The sequence below is a fragment of the Plecotus auritus genome, assembly GCF_963455305.1.
Source record: "Plecotus auritus genome assembly, chromosome: 10".
Classification (NCBI taxonomy): domain Eukaryota; kingdom Metazoa; phylum Chordata; class Mammalia; order Chiroptera; family Vespertilionidae; genus Plecotus; species Plecotus auritus.
This window is the reverse complement of record NC_137785.1, coordinates 51,700,153-51,718,234: the sequence shown is the minus strand read 5'-3', so window position 1 is coordinate 51,718,234 and position 18,082 is coordinate 51,700,153.

Here is an 18,082-nt window from a genome sequence, read left to right as displayed (position 1 = left end):
TGTAGCTTTTACCCCTCTCCTATGATTAATTTTGCAGTGTTTTTTATGTTCCTTGACACAAAAGTCCTGGTGTCTGGAATACAGTATTTGCTTTTTAATGCGTAAGAAAACCCCAAGCTCTCTTTTCAGCCCTCGAAAAAGCCCAGCCCAGAATAATACATTCATTGTCTTACAAAGGAAAAGTATTTGATGGTGTCTGAGTTGAACAGAGCACTAGAATGAAAATGAGCCTGCAAAGAAAACAGAATGAAAAATAGGTTTGTTGTGCCCAGAAGCGAAACCGATCACACGTTCAGGCAAACACACCTGAAACCTGGCAGCTGCCTCCTACCAAATCCTGCCACCAAAATCAAGTTGGAACTACGGGGAATAAGACAAAGAAGGGGACTGGAAATGAAGCTGCCAAGGGGAACAGGACTGATTTTGCAAAGGTCAGTGCAATATAGGATTAGTCTGGACTAAGCCTATGCTCCAGTGTCATTTGCAATATATTTCAACACTTCAGAACAAGTATTTCTAGCTACTTTTAATGCCAGCTCTGAGCCATGACTATCTAAATAGACAGTGGGCATTAAAGTTCACAGGGCTTGCTATTGCCTATAAAAACGAAGCCCAATAGAATTTGCTTTTATGACCCCCTTGTATTAGGCCCAGAGCCAATGGCGATTAAAGTGTTGTTGTGCCCTGTCTGTCAGCATGTGTGGATCCATGGGGATTATTTGTAACAGAATTTAAGTGCAGGAGCCAAGTTCCTCAGCCATAGTCTAGGATACTAATTCCTTCATTCGCATCCCCCTCTATTGCACCTGTAGCACTTGCACTTACAGCATCATGGGAAGACTCACTTTTTCATCTAAAACAATAAAACAATAGGGTTTATGACTGATTAAGGGGTCCAACCTTAATGAGAACCATGTGCCAGGGGATTGCTTGGACACTGGGTGTATTGTTGACTCTTCAGAATTCAACTTATTGTCCCTATCCCAGTCTCCCTTTGAGTCAACTCTTGTGAGAAGGGCTTTCAATCTTCTACTTCAGCATCTCTAGCTGTCATGCTTTCCCTGAAACTACGTCTGTGCATCCTGAGTGGAGGCACATGGCCAAGCCTAGCACAGTGGATGATGTCTCTTACTTACTTATTTTTTGCTGCCATAATTTTAAAAATTTATTTCTCCATTACAGTTTATATTCGATATTGTTCTGTACTAGTTTCAGAGGTATAGCCACAGGGTTAGAAAATCATGTACTTTACAGAGTGGTCCTCCAGCTGCTTCAAGGACCTACCTGGCCCCATGCGTAGTTATCACATCGGAGGATGTCTTTTAGAACCTTGAATCTTGAGCAAGAGACACAGGGGAGTTTGGAACTCGAAGGTCTTACTCATTTCAGTGACTGCAGAGAAGACATGGGACCAGAATGTCCTCCTCTCTGAGCTTTGATGAGGAAACTGCTGCCAGGATCCTCAAGCTACTTCATTCCTAGCCTGTGTGATGGGCTTACTCCTTCAGACCTGTTTTGTTTCTTCACTGATTTCTAATCTCGAAGCTGATATTTGTTCCCCTGAATCATAGTTCTCATACTTGCCCCTGTTCTGATATGGTGTACCACGACTCTGCTTTCTCTAGACAAGTTGAGTATCTTCACAAAGCTAACACCTCTGCTTCCACTGATTGGAATATATGTCAGTTGGGATTCCATTTGGCATCAAACAAGAAAACAAAAGCCTACTGCAACGATTAAAGTAAGTACTGGATTTATTTATTGCATAACCGTAGATCCTAGAGTACAAAATCCAGAGCTTGTAAGGTGACTCACTGCCAACCATGGCTAAGTGTCTTCTGTTTTGTTCTGAGCATCCTAAGCATGTATCTTTCCCCCCAGTGCTTACTAGTCAACGGATATGCCTCCCATTCATTTTAAAGGTGGGAGAGAAAAACATTGGATCCTACTTATATTGGAGGAAGACTGTATTTTAACCAGGGAACATTGCTGTCTTGGAAAACAATAAAGATTTACGGAAGTTAGAAGAAGATAATAATCGATATGTCCCTATAGATTCTGACTGGTAGTTCTGCCCCATCCCATTTTACTTACTTATGGAGTGCCAGTTTGGGAAGTAATCCTTTAAAGCCTGGCACAGTTCTGACACCCCAACATACCCCTCATAAACACACACGCATGCACGCACACACACACACACACACACACACACACACACACTCTCACAATTCTTTCCAGGACCTCTTCTGATTTTCATTTTTGCATTAACTAGTCAGTGGGCACAAACAATGGCTCAGCCATTGTGCTGACTAGAGGCTGAACAGCCCCCATCTTGTGCCACATACAGACTACTCAGGCTGCCATAACAAAATACCGTATTCTGGGGCTCATAAACACCAGAAATCTACTTTTACAGCTCTTGAGACTGGTCAATACAAGATCAGGGTCCCAGAAAATCTAGTGTCTGCAGAAGGCCCATTTTTGGTTAACAGATAGCCATATTCTCCCTGTGTCCTCACATGGTGGAAGGTAAAAGGGAGCTCCTTGGGTCTCTTTTATGAGGCACTAACTCCATTCATGAGGGCTCCACCCTCATGACCCAGTCATCTCCCAAAGCCCCCACTTCCAAGTACTATCCCACTGGAGACTAGGTTTTAACATAAGAATTTGGGGGGTGGGAACAAACATTCAGTCTACACCAGGTAGCAACTGTACAGTTGCCAAATGTTCTATGTGGTTCAGGCAGCTTCCTGCAATGTTAAGCACGTGGGCTTCAGGAGTTGACTATGTGTCTGAATTTAAGGCGGAGCTAAGTGAAATCGGGTAAATTAGTGGATCTCTTTGAGGTGCCATTTCTGTACCTGTGGAATGGGACAAATAGTTCCCACATTCAGGGCTGTTGTGGGTTATCACTGTGCATGGCAAGTGAAGTACCTAGCCCAATGCTCAACACAGACTGAGTTTGAAAGACATTCTGTTTAGACAAAAGTGGAAAACTTTCTCAGAGGTCATACCATGAGCCACATAGGCAAGAACTTTCACCCACTCAAGTCAGTTTCATCTGGCTAAATTCTACTAATGTATAAAGATTTAAATCTTCCATCATATTCCACAGAAAGCATTTCTTGGCTTCCTGTGGAGTCATTTGTGTCTGCACTTAAAAATAACTCTTTGTATTTCTGTCTCCAGAACAAGGCTTGGAGCCTTGGGCAGACTCATTATTTACCCACAGTATTTAACATAATGTCTGCTATGTGGTGGCTATTCCATGAATGTCCGCTTGACTAAACATAAATATCCTATTCACAAATAATCTGCTAACAATAATACATGAAGCCTCACTATATTCATGCATAAACAAATTGGAAGAAGAAATTTCCACAGTCTTGTTGTGAAGACTAAATAAAGTAAAATGAAACCAGGATGGAAAATTTAAAACATGCTTTCTGGAACTCAATTAATTGTTGTTTTCTTTTAGCTTTAATTTTTAAGCCAATACACCCAGTTGATTATACTTATAAATGTATGCTATGCATTTAGCCATATCTCTTAAATGTTAAAGCCTGGTATGTACATAATCAACTCACTGATCAATGTACAGGTTTCTAAGGTAATCAGCACTGATGACACAGATACTTCTAGAGATCTCAGAGAGGATTGCAAGTACTTAAAATATGTCTTCCACATAAACCTGTAAAACCACACATCAAATGACCTGGCTACTGGTCGGCTCATTCATTCCTTCGGAAGTTCACAAAAGCTAAAATCAACCGGAAGGTGAACTCTGTCAACACTAGTTCTATTTTAACAAATTCAGATATTTGAACCATAACAAATCAAAATACATATGGACAAATTACCCTGTTTCATGTCTCCACTAAAATTTCAGTGGGAGGAGATTCCTAAGATTTATTAATTCCTATATCTCCTTCCAAATACAATTAATTTAATTAAGTTTATTTACTCCATTCCTTTTATCTTTCAAACTTTTTGAAAATTTTATCTCTTTAACTTATATAATCACAAAATCCAGTAGCTCATGCAATTTATTTAGGCAAATTCTAATGATTATTTTCTGCTTTAAAATATTTATATCCTTTAACCCAATAATTGCAAGAATTGATATGAAGACAAAATCAGAGATGCATACATTGATTTATATTTTAAGAATGTTCTCTGTAAATGCATTTTGGTTATTTGGTTGTATCCATTTCTTTCACTACACACACACACACACACACACACACACACACACACACTATCTGACAAATTGTTAAGTAATTTAGGGTGCAATCACAAGGTGAATCTATGCAAGCATTTAAATTTATCATTGGTTTCTTTTTTGTTGTGTTTTTTTTTGTTTGTTTGTTTGTTAATCATCACCCAAGGACCCTTCCCACTTACTTTTAGAAAAAGTGTAAGGGAAGGGGAGAGACAGAGACAGAGAGAAACATTGATGTGAGAGGGACACATTGATTGGTTGCCTCCTGCATGGGCTCCAGACCAGGGCCACTGGGGATCTAGCCTGCAACTGAGGTATGTGCCCATGACAGGAATCAAACCCGGGACCTTTCATTCCGTGGGCTGACACTCTAACCACTGAGCCAAACCGGGTAGGGTTTGTGTTATTATTTTAACAATTTGGGAAGACCTTTATGACATATTAAAGTAAAAAAATGCAAGATATAAATTTTACATAGTTTCAATTATACTATATATACCACTGATTATATGGAAAAATACTAAAAGAACATATACTATAATGTTAACTGTGATGTTAATTTTATAATTGATGTGATCATGATTGATTTTAATTTTATATGCCTTTTTGTATTTTCTACAATGAGCATGTATTATTTCTATAAGAAAAATAAATATTTCAAATGTCACTGACAGATTAGGTTCATAATAAAATTATTGAAATAAATTTCCTTTTTCCCAGAAAGGTTGTTTAAAGAATAGAGAGTTCAAAAAGTAGAAAAAGTTTCTCTCCTAAAGACTGAGGAACATTGAAGTGATGGAAGCTTAAACTACCTCTAAACTGAAGATGATTTGACAAAACTACCATGATTATTTTTCCCATACTAGATTTCTAAACAAATCTGTGATCTCTTAGCCTTGCTATGACCATGTACACATATACAGCAGAATACAGCTCCGCCATAAGAAAAGACGAAACACTGCCATTTGTAGGCACATGAATGGATCTTGAGAATATCATGCTAAGAAAAGTAAGTCAGACACAAAACATCAAGAACCATATGATTTCATTCATATGTGAGATATAAAGCAGAAAGCAGCAAACAAACAAAATGAACAATAAACAACTGATGGACACACAGTGTATGGTGGTTACCAGAGGAAAAGGGGGTGGGGAGGATAGGGTAAAGGGGGTCAAATATATGGTGATGGATAGAGACTTGACTTTGGGTGCTGGGAACACAATACAATACACAGATGATGTATTTATGGAATTGTATGCCTGAAACTTACATAATGTTATTAGCCAATGCCACCCCCAATAAATTTAATTAAAATGTTTAAAAAAATAAATAATATGTTGTCCCTTGTTTTTGCTATATTCCAGATGATTTACTAGACTGTGTCGATTTTTCACTTCTCAGTGCCAGAGATTGTGTCTGTTTGCTATTTTTATCAATTGCTATTTTTATATCGATGCTGAAGCAGAGCCGACCCTGCAGGAATCTTTAATTGCTCTGGAGTTTTTTACAACCGTTCCTCATCCAAGGTCTGGATTTCATTTTCATGCCCGAGTTTTGTTGTGCGGTCCTGGGTGGCCTTTTGCCATGGCCATTACTTACTACTCTTAGTTCTGATTTTGTTCCTTCTGGACTTGATTTCTTGCTGCTCCCGACACCTGCTCCAGCCTGATAAACTGACAGCACCAATTGTAAATCTTGCCCCGATGCTTTCCTTTCCGGGGGATGGAAAAGAGCGCGGGCCGATGGGTTATAACACTTGAGCAAACATCAGGAGTCCTGTCCCTTCTGCTTTGGAACCCTATTGTTTAGAAATAGACATGCTGCTCCTTTATCTGTTAAACCTTGCCCCCGATGACCTCCCTCCTTTCAGCTGTCTGGCACTTACCCCTCCAGCAAGCTCCATTCAGGTGACATCTCCTCAAGGCAGCCACCTTGCCCCCCTCCCCATTCATTCCCAGACCTGTCTGAATGCAGGCCACCCGGTCTGCTCAATGCTCTTATAGCGGCCTGTGCTCCATCCCATCGGAGCATGACCCCTGCTCTAATCACTTGCAATCATTTGACTGTCTCATGCCATTTCTCGTGATTAACAACCATTTTCTCTTTTTCTCCACTGCATGCACAGCAAATAATTAAGTATTTATTGAGTCGATGGTCAATGGATAAGTGACATAGGCAAAAAACAAAGGCAACGGATCCCAGGAGGTTTAGTCTCAGAAAAAGTGCAGGACTCTAGCTGAATGAAGCAAGCTCTGATTCTGAACCCTAACAAAGCAGGAATGCAAATGAAATGTCTAAAAGTGTGCCTGAGAGCTCCGTGCACTTCCTGCGCACTGCGACACCCTCCTTGGCAGAGGCACCTGTGTTGGACCCTGACATTGCCCATGAATATTCTGATTCTACTAGTAAAATTCCGGCTTTTAGGAACCAGATGTCCTGAGCAGATTTGACTCAATTTCTGTTTTTGATTTACTTCTCCTTTGAGCGTTTCGGTGCTGAATTATCATGGCTATTTCTAGCTGGGGGAATGTAAGGGATGAAGGACAATATTCGGTAACGGGAATAAGTACTTGATTCCAGGTTTTATGAAACATTGTTACTATTTCTTGGCCCCCTTTTTTCCATCCCCACCCATGATCAAGACAATATATAAATGATTATCACAATACTTTTTCCTTCTTGTCATTAATCTCCGTTTTCCCCCTGAAAACTGACCAGCTTTGTCTTCAATAACAGGCATGTGGCAGACCCATCTTTGAACATGTTATCTACAGTCAACAGCCCCAGGATGACTATAACTGGGACTCTATTTCCTAGGTCCTCTTGGAGATGAGATTTTCTTTTGGTATACGCACCATTTTAAAAAGAAATGTGCTTGCTTACTTAAAATATAGTTTTATTGATTTCAGAGAAGAAGGGAGAGGGAGAGAGAGAAACATCAACGATGAGAGAAGATCACTGATTGGCTGCCTCCTGCATGCCCCCTATTGGGCATCCAGCCTGAAATCTAGGTATGTGCCCTGACTGGGAATCAAACCCTGACCTCCTGGTTCATAGGTTGACACTCAACCACTGAGGCACACTGGCTGGACATGTTTTGTTTCTGTAATAAAATTAATACAGGCTTATTAAATACAATTGGCAATATGGACAGAACTAGGAATAAGTAAAACATACAAGCTGTTAGCCCCACCATGCAAATTCAATAATTATTAATATTTTACAGTTATTTCTTCCATTTCTGTGTTCTGTGCAGATTATGTTGTACATTACAAAAAGAATATATGTTATTTAACTTTTCCTTACTCTTCAGGTTCAAATTTCCACACAGCTGCTTGCTAACTGCATCACCTTAATTTTCTTTTATTAATTTTTTTTAATGTTGACATAATTATAGGTGTTCCCCTTTCCCTAACCTTTGCCCAACTCTACCCACCCCTGCTTCCCCATCCCTTGACCAAACCATTGTCCGTGTCCATGGGGTATGCATATAGGTTCTTTAACTAATCCCTTCACCTTCTCTATTCATTTTCTTAAGTTGTGTAACCAGTCTGTGGCTCTGCTTCCTCATTTGTAAGGTAGAGATCATAACCAGGGCTACCCCATAGATTCTAAATAGCCCATGAGACAATATAAGTGGAATAGTTATAATACTTAATGAAAATTATGAACATAGTCATAATAATAGAAAATATTTCACTATTTTGATGTGTCAAGTGCTTCAGATATATTTTTCTTCTCAGCAGATGGAAGACAGTCCCATGTTATGGGAAGATTGCTGACTTCCAGAAAAGTGAAGTCTGGCTTTGGTGTTGCTACTTAGAGCTGTCTAACTTAGATGAATGAACAAATTTTGACATTATACCTCAACCACTTTTTAATAGTAGTATAAAAAAGATGAGTGCTAATGACTTTTCTTGCTCTATGCCCAGACAAATATGTCAACTCCAAATCATGAGCCTTACTATAAATTACACCCTAAAGGGGATAGAGAGAGGAGAGAAGAGATAATGAGGCTTCAGTGGGGTGTGAATCAAAGCTGGGTGGGAAGACATAAATCCGTTTTGGAAACCCTTTTTTAATGCCTCCTACTGGGTTAGGGGTTTAACCACAGACCGTCACCCTCCTTTGACGCATTATTTAACACCAAATATTGATTTTAAATGTTTGTTTACCTTCCCCAAGCTCTCCCACTTTAGAATGGCATATTGCTGTTTTATTAGAAAAATTGTAATAGCAAATATTTTATGCCTTATTAAAAGGAATCTGCTGCAATGCAAAGATGCATTTTCTGTAGAGAGGAGAGGCATCATGATTAATAGAAGAAAATAATTAAATTAATGAAAAAAGAACAGGAGACATTTTGAAAGTTAGAGATTTGGGTGGGAGGGATATAAAATAAGAAGGGAAAGCAGGCAGAAGAAGCTTTGGGGTATCTGCATTATGTTACCACAAAAGGGAAGGTGCAGTAGATTTTACTGCAGGGGGTAACGTAACTCCTCAATCAACTCCCAGTCAGAATGTAGGAGTCCATTCCAATGGGGAAAATAAACACTCAATCAGGCAAGTCAGTCCTCCACATCCTCAGGGTCCACATCCAGAAATGCAATCAACCACACCATCCGCAGTGGTTGAAACTGGGAACACGGAACCCACAGAGTGGAGGACCTAGTAGGGGAATTGAGCATCTGGGGATTCTGGTATATGAGGGAGTTCCTGGACCTATTCCCCCATGGGTACCTAGTAAGTGCTGTACATCGCATCGGAGAAGGGCCAGTGCATCCTAGGCTTGTCCATTCTTAGTGGAGACTTTGGAAGGATCTTGGAAGGTGCTTCCAAGGCATTGAGTCCTCAAGGAAGAAGTCTGTGTCAAGCATAATAGGGTCCAACCGAGCTTTTATGTGTTGCAAGTCTTTTGCTTCTCTTGATGACTCTTGTCAAATTATTTTAAGATATTCCAGGGAATTTCCATCTGTTTATGTCTGGCAGCAAATCCCATGGAGCCTGTGACTGAGGAAAAGGCCATCACTTATCCTCAAAGCTAAGCTATCCAGGTTCTTGAAATTTAGATTGTGTTTTGGTCCTTAGTCTGGCTACCAGGTTTAGCCTGTAAAGATGGGTCTACTTAATACCAGTATAAATAACACAGAAATTCAATTGATTTGGTACCCATTATCTTTCTTTTGTTCTAATACATTACTGAAATATATATATATATATATATATATATATATATATATATAGTGAATGCATATATTTTGTGAAAATATTTGGAATGGTACACCTTTCATTTGTGTCTCTCTCCCTCTCCATATATATATATATATATATGGAGATATATATATATATATATATATATATATATATATATATATAGAGAGAGAGAGAGAGAGAGAGAGAGAGAGAGAGACAAATGAAAGGTGTACCATTCCAAATATTTTCACAAAATATATGCATTCATGTAACCAACCAAATGAAGAAACATAATATTTCTAGAACTGTAGGATTCCCCCACCTAAATGTCCACCTTCATAATCACTAGTTTTCAAAGGGAAACTACTCTTAATAAATTGTTGTTGTTGTTAATCCCCACCCAAGGGTATTTTTCCATTGACTTTAGAGAGAGTGGAAGGAAGAGGGAGTGACAGAGAGAGAGAAACATCGATGTCAGAGAGACACATTGATGGGTTGCTTCCCGCATAAGCCTTAACCAGGGCTGGGGATCGAACTTGCAACCAAGGTATGTGCCCTAAACCCAAACTGAACCTGGGACCCTTCAGTCTGCAGCTGATGCTCTATCTACTGAGCCATACCAGCTAGGGCTATTTCAGTTTTGTTTATTTTTAACATAATGTATATGAAACCAACAACCACACTGTGTCTCATTTATAAGAGTTTCATCATTGTTGCTGTCTACTATAGAAGTCCACTGTTTTCACAAAATTGTATTAATATACCTTAATGAAGTGTTCTATCATACTGCTGATAAATTGGTATTTCCAGTTTGGAGCTTTAATAAATATTGCATATGTATGCCTTCTTTCTGTATACAAAATTCTTACATATCCCTTAGGCAGTTTCTACATGGCATTGCTGAATGAAGCAAAGAAAGAATACATTTGCATAGGACTTCTATTTCAGATATTCAGAACAATCAACTTGTACCTGCATTGTTTTTTGTTTGTTTGTTTTTTAAATAAATCTTTATTCAGATTATTACAATTGTTTCTCCTTTTTCCCCCCATAGCTCCCCTCCACCCGGTTCCCACCCCACCTTCTGCCCTTACCTCCCCCTCACTGTCCTCATCCATAGGTGTATGATTTTTGTCCAGTCTCTTCCTGAACCCCCCCATACCCCTTTCCCCCTGAGAATTATCAGTCCACTCCCTTTCTATGCTCCTGATTCTATTATATTCACCAGATTATTCTGTTCCTCAGGTTTTTAATTCACTTGATTTTTAGGTTCACTTGTTGATAGATATGTATTTATTGTTCATAATTTTTCTCTTTACTTTTTTCTTCTTCTTTAAGAATACCTTTCAGCATTTCATATAATACTGGTTTGGTGGTGATGAACTCCTTTAGCTTTTTCTTATCTGTGAAGCTCTTTATCTGCCCTTCAATTCTGAATGACAGCTTTGCTGGGTAGAGTAGTCTTGGTTGTAGGTTCTTGCTATTCATCACTTTGAATTATTTCTTGCCACTCCCATCTGGCCTGCATAGTTTCTGTTGAGAAATCAGCTGACAATCGTATGGGTGCTCCCTTGTAAGTAATTAACAGTTTTTCTCTTGCTGCTTTTAATATTCTCTCTTTGTCTTTTGCTCTTGGCATTTTAATTATGATGTGTCTTGGTGTGGTCCTCTTTGGATTCCTTTTGTTTGGGGTTCTGTGCGCTTCCTGGACTTGTAAGTCTATTTCTTTCACCAGGTGGGGGAAGTTTTCGGTCATTATTTCTTCAAATAGGTTTTCAGTATCTTGCTCTCTCTCTTCTTCTGGCACCCCCATAATTCTGATGTTGGTACGCTTGAAGTTGTCCCAGAGGCTTCTTACACTATCTTCAACTTTTTGGATTTTTTTTTCTTTTTGCTTTTTCAGTTGAGTGTTTTTTGCTTCTTTGTATTTCAATTCTTTGACTTGATTCGTGTGTTCCTCTAGTCTGTTGTTGGGTCTCTGTATAATATTTTTTATTTCAGTCAGTGTATGTTTAATTTCTAGTTGGTCCTTCTTCATATCTTCGAGGGTCTCGTTATATTTATCAGCCTTTTCTAGGATATTCTTGAAAAGCCTTATAACTATGGTTTTGAATTCTATATCCAGTCGTTTGTTTTCCTCCATTTCTTTCGTTTGTGATCTGTTTCTTTGATGCCGCATTTTCACTGCTTCCCTGAGTTGGTAGGGTAGATTTGTGTGCTAGGTTTCCTGTATGGCCCAGTGGGTCGGCCTCCCCAGTTAACCTGAGGTGGATACTCTTGGTGCACCCCTTTATGGACTGTGTGTACAGCCTGGTTGTAGTTAAGTCTTGGTTGTTGTTGGTATCACTGGGAGGAATTGACCTCCAGGGCAGTTGGCTGTAAGGATCAGCTGTGTCTACGCTGGGAGAAGTTCGGTGCTGGAGACAGCCTTATAGGATTAGACTTGCCAAATTGCAAAAGCTTCTGTGCTCAGCTTGGATGGGGTGGAGTCTCAGGGCGGAGCAGACAGTCTTGGCTTCCAGTCAGCCTTGCCCTTGCGCGCGTGCGCCTCCAGACCTCTGCCTTCCCTGGCTCCCGAGTCTCCGCCCAAGAGTCCAGATTCCCCCCACAAGAGCGTGGGTCCCCAGGGGCTCACCTGGAACTGGGGTTCAGTGCAGTCAGAACTGGGGCTCAGTGCAATCAGGAGCTTCCGACTCCCTTCTGCTAGGGAAAGCCTGTGGCAACCTCCGCAGCCTTTGTGCACACTGGCACGCGTGCCTCCAGACCCCTGCCCGCCGGGGCTCCCCCGGGTCTCCAAGTCTCCGGGTGCTTTTCTCTCTACCTGACAATCCAGACTCCCCCTGTATGAGCCTGGTTCCATGGGGTTTCACCCAGAACTGGGGTTCAGTGCAGTCAGAACTGGGGTTCAGTGCAGTCGGGGGCTTCCTTCCCCCTCCCGCCAGAGAAAGTCAGCCAGGCTCTCAGCCGCCCTTCCTCTCTGCGCGCACAAAGCCCCTTTGCCGTACCTCCAATTCTCTGTGAGCTTTTCTCTTTCCTTCTAGTTGTAGAATTTCCACTCAGCCAGCTTTCCTGTGGTTCTGGATGGTGTCCGTTCTGTCTTTTAGTTGTAGTTTTGAAATTGTGCGAGGCAGCAGTTTAGGTGCTTATCTATGCCTCCATCTTGGTTTCTCCACCTGCATTGTTTTTTATTTGATTTTCTAAGGGCTCAGAATTCTCAGACACTCCTGTTCTGTTGGTACAAACAGAATTCCTCAGATTAATATTGAAGGTATTTTGCTAGGATTGTATTTATTTATCTACTAGTGGCCCTGCACACAAATCCGTGCGTGAGTAGCTTGCTGCTGCTTGCATCAGCTGGCTGCCCCACCCACTGCCACTCGTAGCTCTCTGACGCACGTAGCTCGCTGCCCCACTCTTCTGTAGCTCTTCGCCGCTTGTAGCTCGCTGCCCCACACTCCTGTAGCTCTCCGACACAGGTAGCTCACTGCCCTGCCCTCCTGCTGATCGGTCATTACGCATGATGGCGCCTCAGCCAATTTACATATTACCCTATTATAAGTATAGACTAGAGGCCCAATGCATGAAATTCATGCAAGGGGCTCAGCCCCCGCTGCCGCGTTGTCCAGAAGGTCTTCGGGAAGGATGTCCAGAAGGACATCTGGTCTAATTAGCATGTTACACTTTTATTATTATAGATTTATTTTATACTAGAAGCCCGATGCATGAAATTCGTGCAAGGGGCTCAGTCCTGGCAGTCCCGGCTGCCTCGGCCCTCATAGCTTCAGCTTTGTCCAGAAGGTTGTCTGGATGGTCATTCTGCTGTTCAGTCTAATTAGCATATTAGCTCTTTATTATATAGGATAATTGAATCTTTGTTCATTTAAATGTATCTCACATGATTACTTATCCCATAAGGAGAGAAAGATTTTATATATATACATACATATATATATCTATATATATCTATCTATCTATATATATATAGATATATATAGATATATATATAGATATATGTTATGTGTAATTATATATATTATTGATTTCAGAGTGGAAGGGGGGGGAGAGAGAAAGAGACAGAGAGAGAGAGAGAGAGAGAGAGAGAGACATCAATGACAAGAGAGAATAATTGATTGGCTATCTCCTGCATGCCCCACACCGGAGATTGAGCCCACAAACTGGGCATGTGCCCTGACCGGGAATCTAACTGTGACCACCTGGTTCACAGGTCGATGCTCAAACACTGAGCCATGCTGGCCAAGCTGGGATTGTATTTTAAAAGCCTTACCTGTTTGGGTAACATGGGGTGGGTCAATGGTACCCTGTGATACTACTACACTGTGGAAAAAGGTGAATGATTTTGTAAGACACTGTCGAAGAGAACTATAGGTCTTCTGCTGTTCTCATTATTATTTTCTACTTTTCCATCGCATGCTGGAAATAAATTTTAAAAATTGAATCTTTGTTCATTTAAATGTACCTCGCATGATTACTTATCCCATAAGGAGAGAAAGATTATGTTAAAAAGTTGGAAAAGACAAAAAAAAACAAATTCAGAAAGTCATATGAATAATATAACTACATCTGTGTTTTATCAATAAAACTTGATGAGGCAGAAATTGTATTTTCTCCCGGAGGCTCTGGAGCTCGTGTACTCGTAATGCTATGATTGCGTTCCTGGTGTCAGGAGCGAGGTTAAAACCAGATCTACTGTGCTATTCCCAGCATCCAGAGTCCTAATGAGCTGGCAGGGGGTTATCTCTTCTGAGCTGGAAGGATTGAATTGGGAGAAATGAGAAGAGTGTGGGCAGTTCATCTAAGTCAGACACCCCGAACACTTTTTAAAAAAATAAACACTACCTATGTAAGCAAACTTTTTGTTTTCTCCTAGAGAAGTTTAGTGTGCTCTGTAAGATTGACAATGCATTCTTAGGCTGACTGACAGATAACACATGTCTCAAACTGTGGTTCAAGGACAACCTATGTGAGAGTCACTTAAAAGGCTAATTAAAATGCAGATTCCCTGGCCAATGATCTTTGGGAAAGGGCCCAGTTACTTGTAATTTTAACTAGCTTCCCCTGGGATTCCACTATGAGCTAAAGAATGGGTAATGCTCCACTACACCGGTGTTTCTCAAACTTTACCACATGCTAGAGTTACCTGCAGGCCTTGTTAAAACACAGATTACTGGCCTGGCCGGTTTGCTCAGTGGTTAGCAGGGGAGGGCAAACTTTTTGACTCGAGGGCCACAATGGGTTCTTAAACTGGACCGGAGGGCCGGAACAAAAGCATGGATGGAGTGTTTGTGTGAACTAATATAAATTCAAAGTAAAGGAGCGGAGGGGAGAGCAAGAGAACCCTCCGCTCTTTCGGCTCCGCGGGCCGGATAGAACAGCTGAACGGGCCGGATCCGGCCCGCGGGCCGTAGTTTGCCCACGGCTGGGTTAGAGTGTAGGCCCATGCACCAAAGGGTTTGATTCCCGGTCAAGGGCATGTACCTTGGTTTCAGGCTCGATCTCCAGCCCAGTAGGGGCGTGTGTGGGAAGCAACCAATCCATATGTCTCTCTCACATCTCTCTCTCTCTCTCCTCCCCCAACCCCGCCCGCACCCACCATCTACTCTATATAAAAGCAATGGAAAAATATCCTCAGGTAAGGATGGAAAGCCAACAACGAAACAAAAACCATAGATTACTTGTCCCATCCTAATGTTTATAACTTGTCATATACAGGGTGCAGTTGGGAAACTGACATTTCTAACAAATTTTCAGGTAAGACTCATGTTACTTTCCATCCTTCTACAGGATGCTTTCCAAACTGAAGTGTGCGTAAGAATTCATCTGCAGATTTTGGTGACGTGAAGATTCTAAGGCTCTGACCTCCAGACATTTTGATTCAGTAGATCTGGAGTGGGCCTGATACTTTCCATTTCTAACAAGTTCCCAGATTATGAAAAATGCTTCTGGGTGGAGGACCACACATCTTGAACCCTGCTGAGCCCTTGACCATAGAATTGCATCAGTTACATTTCCCCTGGTTTGTCTGTCCATTTCAACTCACCAAATAACATGAAAAAAAAAAAATAGTAAGAGAACCCTAGCAGGTTTGGCTCATTGGATAGGGCCTTGGCCTATGGACTGAAGAGTCCTGAGTTTGATTCAGTCAGGGGAATGTACCTAGGTTGTAGGCTTGATCCCTGGCCCTGGTCAAGTAGTGTGCAGGAGGCAAAATTGATGTGTTTCTCTCACATCGATGTCTCTCTCTCTCTCTGTCTCTCCACCTCCCTTCTACTCGCTCTGAAAAGCAACGGATGGAAAAATATCCTTAGCCCCAAGCCTTCACCACCCTATTGTCTGTCTGGGGTAGGGGTGGGGGCAGGCTGGAGGGGGTCAATGGGGGAAAAAGGGAGACATATGTAATACTTTCAACAATAAAGAATTATTTTAAAAAAGAAGAAGAAGAAAAATATCCTTGGGTGAGGATTAACAAAACAAAACAAAAAAGAGTAAGAGAAAAAATGTGTTTGTTTTGATTCTATGAGCAGCAGGGCAGTTATTCACACATTCTGGTTTAGAGGGCAGAGGCTGGCTACCCAGGCTGCCCACCTCAGAAGCCCTCTCCTCAGACAACCAGAGAAACTTAATATCCTTCAAATCCTCTTTCCTTGGCAGCTAGTGATCCCAGAGCCTTGTTCTGACTCTGTGATTGGGCATTCGATTAGTTGGGACTGGGAAAAAGATGTCAATACCTATCATTTCAGTTGTCAAGGCAGATTGGGCTCTGTCTGGGTGTGGTGTGGGAGACCCACCAGCAGGATGCGTGGTATGAGCTGGGAACTTTACAACAAAATAAAAAGAGAAGAAATATGTCCAAACGATGACTGCTGCTAGTAAGAGACAAATAGCTGATTTTTAAACTTGTATAATTCAAGGTAAACACACACTGAGCAATCTTGCTTTTTGTTGGATGACCATTCCTCTTGTATTTAAAATAACAGCCCATCGTAAACCACTACAAAATAATATGCATCTTGGGGGGGAAAATTCACCAATTAGGAAGTTTACAAAACTAATCAAGGAAAGACAATCTAATTCCACCTCCATCCCCCAAATATGTTTTGCCCAATTGTGAAAGCTGGTGAAGGGTGCAAAATGGCAAGCAAATAGTAGAGTACATGATGCATAGATTGTTTCTGGAAGTTTAGCAAATAAAAGAAGCCATCATGATAAGAAAACAATGTCACTGCAGATTATGTATTATCTATTTGGAAAAGCAGTGTGCAAGCTGACCTAATTTTTTTTTTTCACATGTTTTAGGAGATCTGCCATGAGCCAAAATAAAGTTTCAGTTCTTTAGTGATGAGACTTCTCAAAACTAAGCAAATATGATCTAGTCACTTAATCAATAATATTAATTTTATCTTTTTCTGGAATTTTTCAACTTAAAGAGAATGTCCTCCACACCACTCCCCAACCACACACCCATGTGTACATACAGCAAGCATGAAAATATTGATTTAGTTTCATAATGGACATCAATGAAGGAAATATATACAGGGTGTCCCAACAAAATGTATACACACTTAACAGCTGATAGCTCAATCGATGTTTCATTTTTTTTCAAATCTAACCAATTGAATTAATAATTATTCAAAGTGTTTATACATTTTGGGGCCATATATATATATATATATATATATATATATATATATTACATATACATGTATATATACGTATATACACAAATTGAAAGTGAATGAAACGTATTTTACAATAGATTAATCTGGTTTCTGTCATAAACAACAAGGCAAAAAATTATTTATGTGAGATACAATTCGAAATCTCATTAACTGTCAGAACAATACATGAGAAATTTACGTTGTAAGTGAAAATACTGCAGAAGGGGCCAAGCTAATAACTGGCTCATCTCACGGCCTTCAGGAATTGTGACTGGTTCTTTAGGTACGGTATCTAATTTCCTTTTCAGGAGGATCAGCTATGAAACGGATGTTTGGGAGGCTGAAGCAACTTGCTCTCTCAGTTGGAAAAGTGCCCACTTCCATGATTCTGGGGGCAAATAAAGAAACTATGGCCTGAGAAGCGATTAGCACTATACCTAGGATATACTAAAAGGTACTCAATATGTGCTTATTGTTATTATTGTTAAGATTCTGCTGTGACTCCTTATTTATTTTTAAAAGATATTTTTATTGATTTTAGAGAAGAAGGGAAAAGGAGAGAGAGAGATAGAAACATCAATGATAAGAGAGAATAATTTATCTGCTGCCTCCTGCATGCCCCCTACTGGGGATCAAGCCTACAACCCAGACATGTGCCCTGACCTGGAATCAAACTGTGACCTCCTGGTTCATAGGTTGACGCTCAACCACTGAGCCATGCTGTCTGGGCTGATTCCTTATTTTTAAACTAGATAGATAGATGATAGATAGATAGGGTATATGTGTATATATACATATATACATACCATATATATATCTACACATATATATATATACATACAATAAGTATATATATAACTTGTATATGTATATGCAGAGGTACTATTACTCTATATAGTAAACACATTTCTATTTCTTTCCTTTTAATATGAGCAATTCAATTCAGTATAAAGTCTGGTGATGAAAGAATTTAGAATGTGTAGACAGACA